Source organism: Lepisma saccharinum, chromosome 6, assembly GCF_977018435.1.
Source record: "Lepisma saccharinum chromosome 6, izLepSacc3.1, whole genome shotgun sequence".
Classification (NCBI taxonomy): domain Eukaryota; kingdom Metazoa; phylum Arthropoda; class Insecta; order Zygentoma; family Lepismatidae; genus Lepisma; species Lepisma saccharinum.
The window spans coordinates 31,009,468-31,021,761 of NC_139234.1; the positions used below are offsets into that span (position 1 = coordinate 31,009,468).

Here is a 12,294-nt window from a genome sequence, read left to right on the forward strand (position 1 = left end):
GTGAAATATCTGTGTCGCTTGAGGATTTCACCAATTGAACGCAGGCTTGTGTGAGACGTTTCTGTTGATTGGATTGTTCTCTAGAGGTGTGTGTCGCTTGTCACTTCGGTCTGCAGCTATATTGAGAAACGTTGCTGTTGACTGGCTCGTTCCCAAGCGACACGGAACATTCACATCAAGCAACAAGAGCCTATTCAGTTTAAAGCAAAACATGCACGAACAACAAACCGAGTCGACATGATACACGATATTAAGAGAAAGTCCCAGTCCGAGCGACATGCGACACGAGTAGCTTCTTTCAGTCATGAACAAGCTATGAAGATGTAATTGAATTCATTGTCACTCGCCCTCTTAGGGAAAACTCACACCGAAGCGACAAGCAACATATGTCGCTTGGGAACGAGCCAATCAGCAGCAACGTTTCACACCGTAGCGGCATGACAGGCCGCACATGCCTACGCTCGATTGGTGAAATTCTCAAGCGACACGCCGGTCACTTGTCGTTCCGGTGTGTTTTCTCCCTCCATCACGATTAATGTATTCACATAATATCCAAAGTAAAATGTTAATGAAACTAGAATTAAAAAATTTGCAAGATGTAGGTTCCATTATTATAACATAACATTACATATAGTATAATTGAATGTACAGTGAATTATATTTAAAATTTAAATATCTACCTTCAGCATAGTTGTCTTACCTCTTTATGAAATATATCGGTGTTCTCTAAATGTGAATGTATTGCCCAAGCGTGTTCTTTGTATAGACACAAATTGTATTTTTAAAATGCGTTGAAGTTAATGTGACTATAATTGAAATTATATTCAGAGATCGAGACAAAAACGAGAGAGCGTTTACATAACTTGGGACAAGAACAAGATTTACAGTTTGAAAGAGGACCAGACTGACTGTCTGACTTCCTTTCGCTGTAATTTCTGTAGGGCCTCCCAAGGCATGTATCTAGAAATACACCGAACCAAGTGTGTCAGGAATAATAATAATATGATGTTTAAGTTAAAATTATATTATTATCACATAAATAGGTAAAAAGATCAAATAACAGCACGTATTCATTATCTAGCTTACCTAAGATCGGTATAATTGTAACGAGTGCACTCACGGTCCCCGAAATGACGTGTCAATCATACCCCGGCACGGGGCCAAACGTCGTTATGTGTACGGAAAGCCGGTCGTGACTCTCGGTCCAGGTTTTAAGTTCGGTACTGAGACGGTCGTTTATTGTCATACTATTGCGAGGCTGAGATTAATACCTTGAAATGTTACACTGTTTTGTTTACCTTTGATATGTAGATTCGAACAATCATAACACACTAAAAACATAATATCGGTACCTGAAAAACGTCAAATAACAACACTGACGAACGGTAAAAAGTGAATATATATTGTAACAACAAAAATTATTGCAATCAACAACTGTTTACAAAGCCTCCTCAAACTCTCACAACATTCACTCTATCTCTCTTTCACACACATGAGGTATTTTTACATGTGAAGTATAGATACAAATCATGGGTCTCATTAACATATCATTCCTTTTAATTTTTAAACCTTTATGTGAATTTAGGGCATTTGTCTGCCAGCTCCTGTGCTCTTTTAAATTAACTTAAGTGCCAGCCCTCGGAAAGCGGTTAACTAAGACAATTGGGTCGGCGTGGTTAAATCTTTCGTTCGAATGAACGTATGCATCCAGTCGTAAGCACGACATTATACAAGTTTCTCGGACGGGGGTATTACACACAAGCCTCTCTCGTCCAATGAGAACAACTACACAATTACATAGGGATGCAAAAACTTAATTGGCTCCAGCTGTCGGAATACACAAATCAATCGTCGGCGCGAGAAAAAATTACATTAATAACCACTATGCAACAAATAATACTACTTCATGCGCGCGACCTTGCAATAAAAATTACGCTTTCCACAATTAAAAAGGACTCATCAGTCAACTATTGACAAGTTAAATGGCGCGACGGGGCGGTCGGTTACACAAAAAATGGAGCACACTTTGACAATTTACACTAAATATTAAAGAAATGGAATGGAGCTTCTAACCCTGAATGCAGACAATTAAATTAGCACATCTGAACAAGAAATAACTCTTTTTTACAACAATACCAAAAATTATCAGACACGGAAATTAGGTTCGGGCTTTCCTGAGTAACTTTGCAAATAAGTGAGACTTCGGCGTTAACAGTACGGTGTTGATACTAACAATGCACGTTTACATTGACATAGACCCTCTGAAGTATACTCTACCGGACTCTGCTACATCGCGTGGTCGTCCATCCTTCCTGGACGCGGGACTTGCACACGGTTCCTTTGTGGCGGAATTGTTCTCTGAGGTCGATCGCGACGAAGAATAATTGCGACGATATGGTGTACTTGCACCTCCTTAGTACTTCGGGCGTTCCTCTTGTCACTAGCGTCGGATGTACGTGGTCACGCGCCGGTCAGGAATCTCTCCAGTGTCGGGCATCAATTGGACGTCGATCTGCAATCATCTCTCTCTGGTGACGGGCTTCGTTTGGGCGTCGTTCTGGAATCGTCCTTCCCTCTCTCTCTCTGTTAACGAGCTTCGGTTGGAACGTCGATCTGGAAACGTCCTTCGGGCTTTGGTTGGGACGTCGATCTGGAAGCGTCCTTCGGGCTTTGGGCAGTGTTTGGTTTTGGCGTCGTCTGACTGGCTTCGGCGTCGTTGCAGGCGTCAAGAGAGTCGACGGACTCCCTTCTCTATCTTCTTTAGCCGCCCATAATTATGTAGTCCACGCTTGGCAAAAACAAATAACCGCGTAATCTTCACCAAAATAAGGCGCACACTGGTAACTCTCTATCTGCGATTCGTTCACGGTACGTAAGGAAACGAAGTTCACGGACACAAAACAATACTCACGCGAGAGTGTAGCGCGGAGATGCACAATGAAAAAACAGCCGGGTGAAGGAAATCAACCTTGGATTTTCCGAAATGGTCGGAGCACGGTCAAAAGCCGCCCCCAAGGGAAAAGACAATGCCAAGGGTAGAAGAAGAAGTAATCCAAGCCACGCCCACAGTAGTAAAATCTGGTCAGAGTCATCTATCGGCAGACGGCTGAACTTGTAGGACTTGAACATAACCCCGCCAGCCGATGGCCAGCCCCGCTATGGCTCGAATAAAGCCATTCTCAAAGGTGTTTGAAAATGCATATCAATGTTTGCAATGGCGTATTGTCACAATGGGCCTCTCAATTTGAAAAATACAAAAATCAGTTTACTCAGGAAGGATGCAAGAAAGCCTTGCAAGGTTAAATTTTTACAGTAACTTAGAATCGGGATCTATACGCCGATCCAAACACTGAGATATTTGACAGATAATATCTATTAAAATATGGAAGTGATAAAATAAAATCGATAATCACTGTTAAGATTCATCCTTTCTGATCAATTCACCACAAAGCTCATTCAAATGTCTCAAATAGTTTTCGAGTAAAAGTGTTCTGAATGAAGGTCTGTTTTTCCGCTGCCCATGATATGGCCTCTTAACAAAACATTGCTAAACCAAGACAGAGGCCAGGCCTATTGTTCACGTATTTGTTATTTGACGTCGCTTTTTTACCACTTTTGGTTAATCGCGGCGATGAGTGTTGATAACATAAAATTGATGAAAGGGCAGACACAAAGAACATTAATGCCCACGACGTGACTCCAAGTCGGGAACTTCAGTGATGGGATTCAAAGTCGAACACGCGGTTGACCAGATTCGCCATCGAGCTGGCACGAGTTTCCTTGAATTTATTAAGGGATTACGCTTTCCCACGACATTGCATTTTATCCATTTATCATATATTTATTAATTTCTTAAAAAACATATTTTGATGTTACGGTTTTTTAAACACAAATCAGTTTGGGTAGAATATTTCTGCAATTTTACCATAGTGTAAACCTTAATGTAAGCGAAAGCATGTGTTCATCACTAGTTATAAATTTTCACATCTACAAAAAAAAAAAAAAAATCCAAAACTAATTTCCACCTCGCTCAAGGATTATGTTAATTCAATTCAAATTGTACGCGGGTTCAGTGCCATGAATCTAACCTTTACTGAACAGAATGAGATTGGTTCATAGAATGTATCGCCGAAAATCAATTTCGCTGATATCCCGTTGTCGCTGTTCTATTTTCATTAGATACGAGCTCCAATTACCATTTTAATCCTTCGTTTTAAAAGTTATTCAAACACAAAAATAGTTATCGGGGTTCATTTTAAAGTTTTTTTTTACTTCATTACTGTCTTCATTTGATTTTTTTATTTTCTAAGAATTTCGGCGGGCTGCAGCCCCTTAAGCCTCCTTGCGTAGATCAATGCTTGCCACACTCATCTAGCCTACGCTCCCATCAAATTTATCATTTCATCATTCATTTTTATTGTTGCGGTTACCCTAAACACGTAGAAAAGCGACGTCATATAACAACAGCGACAGCGACATCCTATGTATACTAGATATATAAATTATAATGAACAAATTATTAATAACAAACATCTGTGAAAATTTGAAGGTATGAAGGATAATAAGTTTTGGTGCGGTAGCGAAATATTTAATACGTAAAATTGTATTTATTTACCCATACGCAACTTCAGATTTCAATGTAGGGGCGATATAAGAGGATAGTCGTGATTACTTTTTGTTTGATTTGTATAAGGCCATTTATTGTAATTGCGTGCTGTAAACTTCTTCATATTATTGCCTAGGTCTTATTCCTTGCGTTTTGCTTATTATTCTGCTGCAAATGGTTGATAGAACCAAGATATGGACAATTAAAAATGAAAATATTTCCCTTAAGCTTCCATTGCTACGCGAGCCTCGCCCCTTGACAGATCCCCTTGGTCACGTCAGAGCTCGTTGCGGCTTCTGGCCAATGGGAGAGCTCCGTGTCTCGGAATGCTCTTCCTAAAATACTTCTACATTCCTTGAGTTTCACCACCAGATGTCTCAGACTTAAGACTGACAATCTCGTCTCCTTGATATTGAAAGCTTGTTTATCAGTGTCCAGTGAAGCTCGGTGTGGTGAGAGAAAGTGTGTGTATTTTGCTTCGTTTGTCGTTACTGATTTTAGTAGGTAAGTGTAGTTAATTACAGAAGGAAGTATTCGCTAAAACTAAACTATAATTTGACTCTGGATGTACAAATATGAGCGAAGACTTTCCTGCCAGAGATTCTTGTAAAATCGTCTGACATCTACAATCTATCTTCTCAATGTTTTAAAGCACATCGCCCACTATGGCGCACCGAAAAGCTGCACGAAAGCAGTATTGCCAACCTCTCAATAAGAAGAAGTGCTACTTAAATTATGAAATTATGCTCAATGCCGCTAAATTGTCCTACGATCTGTTATTGTTGTTAATATTTTGTAATATTAATAATAATTTGTATTTTCTTAGGACTGTAGTTTTATGCTCAATTTATGCTCTAATTTTGGAGTTTTGAACTTTCATTGTTGATTACGGTATTTACTATACTTATGTGATGTTGATAGTTTATTCCATAAAATTAATTACTACGCTTCAACCAATAAAAAAGACTGAATATTGGACTTGTAAAAGTTTGAGGAATTTCAACGACTACGACAGGCCCGTAGCTAGAAATGACCTCCAGGGGGGGGGGGGGGGGGGGCTCACGGGTTATCAGGGGGGGCTTTGTAAACCAAGTCCATTTTTCAAAAGTTTAATACTCGTAGTATTAATTGAAGGTAAATTAAATTATGTCTGTCGGGGGTCATTAAGTTAATTTAAAATATAAAATTTAGAAATATCATACGAATATTACAGTTCTTTCTATATTTTCTAAAACATCTCTTGAGGTGCTAATGACTGCTACTTAATACACACTCCATACTATTCTTGATGATACAGATATTTATATCATACATGTTAAAATGTGTCTGTACATTCCACGCCCGGCCAAAGCAACAAAACTTGAGATCTGTTGACATTTGATGCAGATACGGAAGGAATATGGATAATTACATCAAAGTCACAGATTTCTGTCAAACTAGAGGCTGCAACAGGGACAGGGAAGGTACCGATAAAGAAGGATCCCTATGAAATAATTATCTAAAGTCTAGAATCTTCTAAACACTTGCCGCTGCTTAGACTTCTGATCATAAACAAGATGAACGAACGAAGTTGTGAACAAAATAATATATTCTGTGTACATTTTCACCCTTCACCTCAAACAAATTAGAATACAAAATAGTTTTACCTAATGTCAAGGGGACTGGCGGCAGTGCCAGGGGGGGAGGGTGCTGCCGACCCTGTCAGGTTGATATGATCCACATTTTTATGTGACGTCACCAGCAGAGGTGGTCACCCTCCGGAGGGCGACCCTCATGACGGCAGACCTCACCCTCACCCTCCGAAGACTTGTGAGGGTGAGGGCGAGATCGATCCGTGAGGGTGAGGGCGTGTGAGGGTGAGAGCGACTAGTGAGTCGTGAGGGTGACGGCGTGTGAGGGTCAGGGCGAAGCCGAGCTGTGAGGGTGAGGGCGAAAGGCGAGTCGTGAGGGTGAGGGCAATGTCAATCCGTGAGGGTAAGGGTGCGTGAGGGTGAGGGCGAAAGGCTAGTCGTGAGGGTGAGGGCGTGTGAGGGTGAGGGCGAAGTCGAGTCGTGAGGGTGAGGGCGTGTGAGGGTGAGGGCCATGTCAATCCGTGAGGGTGAGGGTGAGGACGAAATGCGAGTTGTGAGGGTGATGATGAAGTCGAGTCGTGAGGGTGAGGGTGTGTGAGGGCGAAAGGCGAGTCGTGAGGGTGAGGGCGTGTGAGGGTGAGGGCGAAAGGCGAGTCGTGAGGGCATGTGTGGGTGAGGGCGAGCCGTGAGGGTGAAGGCGTGTGAGGGCGATGCATTCAGGTGAGGGAGATTGAACGAAAATGACCACCTCTTGTTTAAAGTTGGATCCGAACTACAATGTGCCTCCTCCACCGGGTGTAGTAAGAAATAGGCTTTAATATTTTTAATTCGTTTCATGGTGTTTCTAGTCCAAAAACGCATTTTTATATTTCCTATAAATGCCTATTAGGTGAGTGCCTATCTTGCTTAATCGTGCCTAAAATGCCTATTCTGCAATTTTTGCTTACTTTATCTTTGTTATGCGCCTCTGGCTTTCCCTATGTTGAATGTAAGCCTTCGTTGACGGTGGACTGACAAAGCCTCAATCGGGGTAAGCAAACTGGACAACCTGTTAGTGACTCATCATATATGTGGACGTAACGACGCCAGCTCTCTCCTTCTTTTTTTCCCCCTGAAAGATTTGTGGGAATCAATCAGTACTCATTTACTTTGTTGTGCCTGTGAAAAAATGTGGTTGTATGAGGAGGTATCATGTGTTTCAAAATGACAAGGGATATGACAGCCAGAAATGTATTAATCAGTGGCGTGCCAAGAGGGGATCGGTGGAGGTCATAACCCCTCTCCTTTGCTCCAATATTATTTTTAGAAAGTGGAAGGCAGTAAATGATAGAAATTACTGCGAAAATCCTGGACACGCCACTGGTATTAATTAATAATTCATCTTCGCATGGAATTGTGAATTAAAGTAATTCTGATATAAATAACTTGCACTAACCATTTGGCCAATTTGAACAAATACCCCAATTTCGGATGGCATCCCATTTCGCCTAACCGCCTAAACCGGTCGGAAGGGGAATGAGGGAAATTTTGATCCAAGTAAACACCAAACAATTCCCAACATGTGCCCATGCCAAATGGTCAGGTGTTGCTCCGAAAAATGAGCATTGTCACACAATCCAGCAGCCGGGGGTGTTTGTTATATTTTCTATAAGATAAAGGAAAATATGACTCCATTTCTTGGTCTATCTTTTAGTAGGCAGAAACAATCCTCCACTCGTCCCCCTTCAATCTCTGACTTTAGTCTCATTAGAAACTCTAAGCTGCTTCATTGACGCTTAATGTTCTGCTTGTTCTTGTTTTATCTAACCTAACCAGGTGTGTGATATCAAGGATAACTAAGAATGACTTTCATAACTTGCACCGGAGTTCGGGCATTTATTTTGGTTAGAATAGGCAGACAAAAAGGCATTTATAATGTGGAAAATAGGCACCAAATTAAAAAAAAAAAGACACAATAAACAAAAATAAAGTGGGAAAGTTCCAAATAATTTAACTCTATAATTTCATTTTAAAATAATCAACATGTAAAGAACATATTTACTTTCATTTGTTACCTTGATTACACACAACCACTAGTTTTTTGTTTTTGTTTTTTTGCTTTCTTGAATATTCATTCATTGATAGCCGTCTGTCAGAAAGAATGATTTTCATAATGAGAAAATGATCTCATTTGACCACCCATGAAATAGGCTATTGTAAGAACTGGATTCATATCGTGAATAAAATATTTTTTCTCGTTTAAGAATATCACAAATCGTTTTCAAGTTTTCCAGTTCTACATTTTTACTCATTACGCCTTTGCACTTTTCTGCAACAGCTAACTTTTTCTCCTGACACTTCAATTAGTAGCTGCACCGATTCGTCCAAGACTTTAATGGATAAGAGTTTCACCTCTTTTTCTCAGCTTTGTAATTGTTAATGGCAACTGGCAACATCGTAATGTGCTAATAAATAATGTTTTTGAAAGAAAACTAAGTTATGTACAATTTTTTAAAAACACATTAAAAAAATGTCATTGAAAATTAAAAAAAAAACAGGCGTAAAAATGAAAGATATAGGCAGTAGGGTATAAAGTAGGTAAAACGAAAAAGTTTCTAAAACATTATCATCAACATAAAAAATGTACAGGGGATGGACAAAAATATGGAAACGCCACGACATCGGAACGGGTGATATCGACGCACTTTTTCCACTTGAAATCGGACACGTTGCGACATTCTTTTGTCTTGCGCCGTGAGATAGGACCCTGTCGGCCTGGTAGGAGTCGACATTTGCACTATAGATAGCGTGCAGTGCAGTTGATACTGAATCATGTCGGAGCTGACAGTGTTTCAAGGAGAGCAAATTGTTGGTGCCTGCCTTGCAGGGGCCTCTGTTACCATAGTAGCCACGTTATTTGGCGTATAGAGAGAGACTCTATCCAAAATCATGACAACATAATAGTCTGTCCGGAATAACATCATCAGATAAACACCTGCGTGGACGAAAATGTACACTGCGTGACAGAGACAGACGGACACTGAGAAGGATTGTGACCATATTTTGCTTGAAGAATGGTGCAAGATTCCATTATCCCCATCCAGGACTTGTATTTGTCCATTCCTCGGAGACTGCAGGCCGTTTTGGAAGCTAAAGGTGGTCCTGCACCTTATCAGCTACAGCATTCCAGCTTTTCATCGCAGGTGTTTCCATATTTTTGTCCATCCCCTGTATATTAAGACAATTTTTTTCAATAAATGCAGCAGGAAAAAACAGGTATTTCGGCCTGTGGAGAGACCGTTAAATTTCATAAATCACATTATACGCATACTGTGCCGATAAGCAGTTAGGCAAAGGGGATTAGGCGAAACTGGACTACGTGTAATTTTGTGTTCATTTGTACCCACAAAAATGGATGAAAAGCAATTTGCATCCTTTTAACCAAAAAAATATTTTAAATGGTGTGACAATTAAAATTTCTGGGAAGAAATGAACTAGCGTTACCTATTGCACTAATTGCGCACAAATGTTTCATTGACAATGGATTATAATTTTAATCATATTCTCATTTGCATGAAAGCTAAGATAACATAACCTGATTAATTGAAAGCATTTGCATTATTTCATTTTTGTACGATTATATGACCTGTTTATCTGTGTATGTGCATCAAATTATAGAATAACAAAGATTTGATTTTGATCTTCTAAGTCCACATGTTCTGGTGAGCCAAGAGAGGCCATTATCAAAATTATTAGAATTATATTATTTAGTAGGAGAGACAATGAGCAGGTTAACCAAATGGGCATAAAGGTGTAACATTTTTCAAATAGGGCAAGTAAAATGTGCTGCAAAATTCCCTTCTGATGGAACTGTATTTTGTTTGTAAAAGAATTAATACAAATGACGTATTAAGTACAAAAATGTGTTGAATTTAATTGTACAGGGTGGCTCAAAAGGTCACTTAACACCCCCGGTACAAGGCCACTGCAGCGCGCAACGTGGAAATGGTAATGTCCAATCGTTATCAGGCCAAGGGGAACCACATTGACGCCACCCGCGTGGTCGACGGCCATCTTGATGTCAGCCATCTTGAATTCAACTTCAGAATTTTAAATGGGAAGGGGGTGATATGATATATCAAATCAGGCTAGAATTTCACGAGAAATGCAATGGTGAAGGTTTTTTCGACGTATCTTTAACCAGTAAAAAGTTATGACTGAATTCTCGTACCAATTTGCTCCTTTTCGAGGTGTTAGAAAAATGCCTTAAAATTTGTTTAGCGCATCGGTAACGCATCGAGATCAAAGGAATGTCTAGGGAGAGAAGTTCGCATGCCATTGCACACGATTTTAATCGGATACATCCAAGAAGAGATGCGCATTATGAATGGTTGTCGCGAACAATTTACGGTGAGGCGGTGGAAAAACTTATGTCAAGTAGAAATCGCCACATATTAATAAATTATGAAATTATATCTCAAACGTTTGCACATAGTTAGCACATGAATGCACACTATTTATTTTTATAAGCACATGAATATTAATCAAGATATTAATGAGTTTATTGTGGCGATTCTGGCTTGATATCATGATAAAATCGCCACAAATAAAAAAAAAAAATCAGCAACGAAATTGTACTATCTTTTAGGCATTCGCTAGCACATGAAAGCACACTATTTATTTAAATTAGAATACAAATAGTAATCAAGATATTAATGACATTATTGGCAATTCTGGCTTGATATCAAGATAAAATCGCCACAAATCAAAAAAATATTTTTCAGCAACAAGATTGTACTATCTTTTAGACATACGGAAGCACACTATTCATTGCCAGCTGATCTCACCGAGGGACGAGAAACAGGTGAAAGAAAAGTGTTGTATGTGAACTGTGGCTTCAACAAGTCAATAAATATTGTGATTTGAAAATTAGATATGTGAGATTGATTAATCTATCTCTGCTGGACTAGCTACTCCTCAGTGCACGTCACTCCGTATTTTAATTGATCCGGAAAGAAGGTTCTACCTCACTCAAATATTATGAGATTTCAATCGAAGTTGACCAATTACACCTGAATATAGTCGGTTCAGTGCCATGAATCTAACCTTTAGTGATCAGAGTGAGATTAAATTTGTTCGGATCATAGAATGCATCACCGTAAATCAATTTCGGTGCAGTGGCGGCGATTGGATTCTAAAACCGACAGAGGCAAGGTGCCAAAACTGGGGGGGGCAAAGGCAGTATATTTTCCTTTGTATATAAGGTTTAGCAAAGTACGAGGGCAAAAGTGGCGAAATGTTGGGGGGCAATTGCCCCCTCGCCCTCTAATCGCCGCCACTGCCTCGCTGTTGTATTTCCTTTTTCATGACATAGGAGCTCCAGTAATTATTTTAAACTTTCGTTTCAGAAGTAACTCAAAGAAGAAAATGGTTGCTGGAGGGTAATTTAAAGGGAAGTTTTCCCAAGTTCTTTAGATTTTCTTATTGTCAAGAAATTTCGGGGAGGGGTTGTAGCCCCTTATTCCCCCCTCCTCCGCGTGCGCCAGTGGGGTAAGCAAATTGTGTCTGCTAGTAGTGGATTCCCGATATCCTTGGATTTCAAAGCGACGGCGTGGGCACTACATTATCTGGGAGTTACCAAAGGGAACCCCACGATACAATTAACCACGGAAAATAATTGTAGAAATTGACTGACATATTTAAAATTATAACACAGTACTATTGTACTTGTACTTTGATTGTTGTTCTGTCTCATTCATTTTCTCTTTTCAAAAACTTCCACCCAGTACATTATATTTCCATGTCCACTCTGTCTTCAAAACTCTTCATTCACCAAGCTATAGTAAATGCTCCTGTTCCTTCTGTGAGATTACCATCATGGTTTCCAAGAATGAATGTCTTTCTTCAAATCGAAACTGTCCCTCTTACAACAAAGGATGGGGTGGAGGTAGGGGCTTTGAACACCTGCGGGGCAAGTTTTCCTTTTCCATGGAATTCCAGTAATTGTCACGTAGTGAGATCAAGTTCAACATATTTGTGCAGAGGATGAAGTGATCCCACAACTTAGATGTTTACATATTATCAATAGCTTGCGGATTTTTTGCGTATTTGCCTTTTTCATTCTTTCGCAGTAAAACA

General features: G+C 39.8%; 1 protein-coding gene across 2 annotated transcripts in view; it reads left to right on the forward strand.

Moving 5' to 3' along the window:
* The window catches only part of LOC145988663 (uncharacterized), a 57,832-nt gene that overhangs the window by 12,580 nt on the left and 32,958 nt on the right, over positions 1-12,294 (forward strand). Inside the window, exon 1 of one of the 2 annotated variants that reach the window (XM_083123726.1) lies at positions 4,961-5,110. The exons of the other annotated variant lie outside the window; for it this stretch is intronic. The gene's annotated coding sequence lies outside the window, so the exon portion shown is untranslated. Of the gene's footprint in view, positions 1-4,960; positions 5,111-12,294 lie in introns of those variants that run through there. 2 annotated transcript variants of the gene reach the window in all.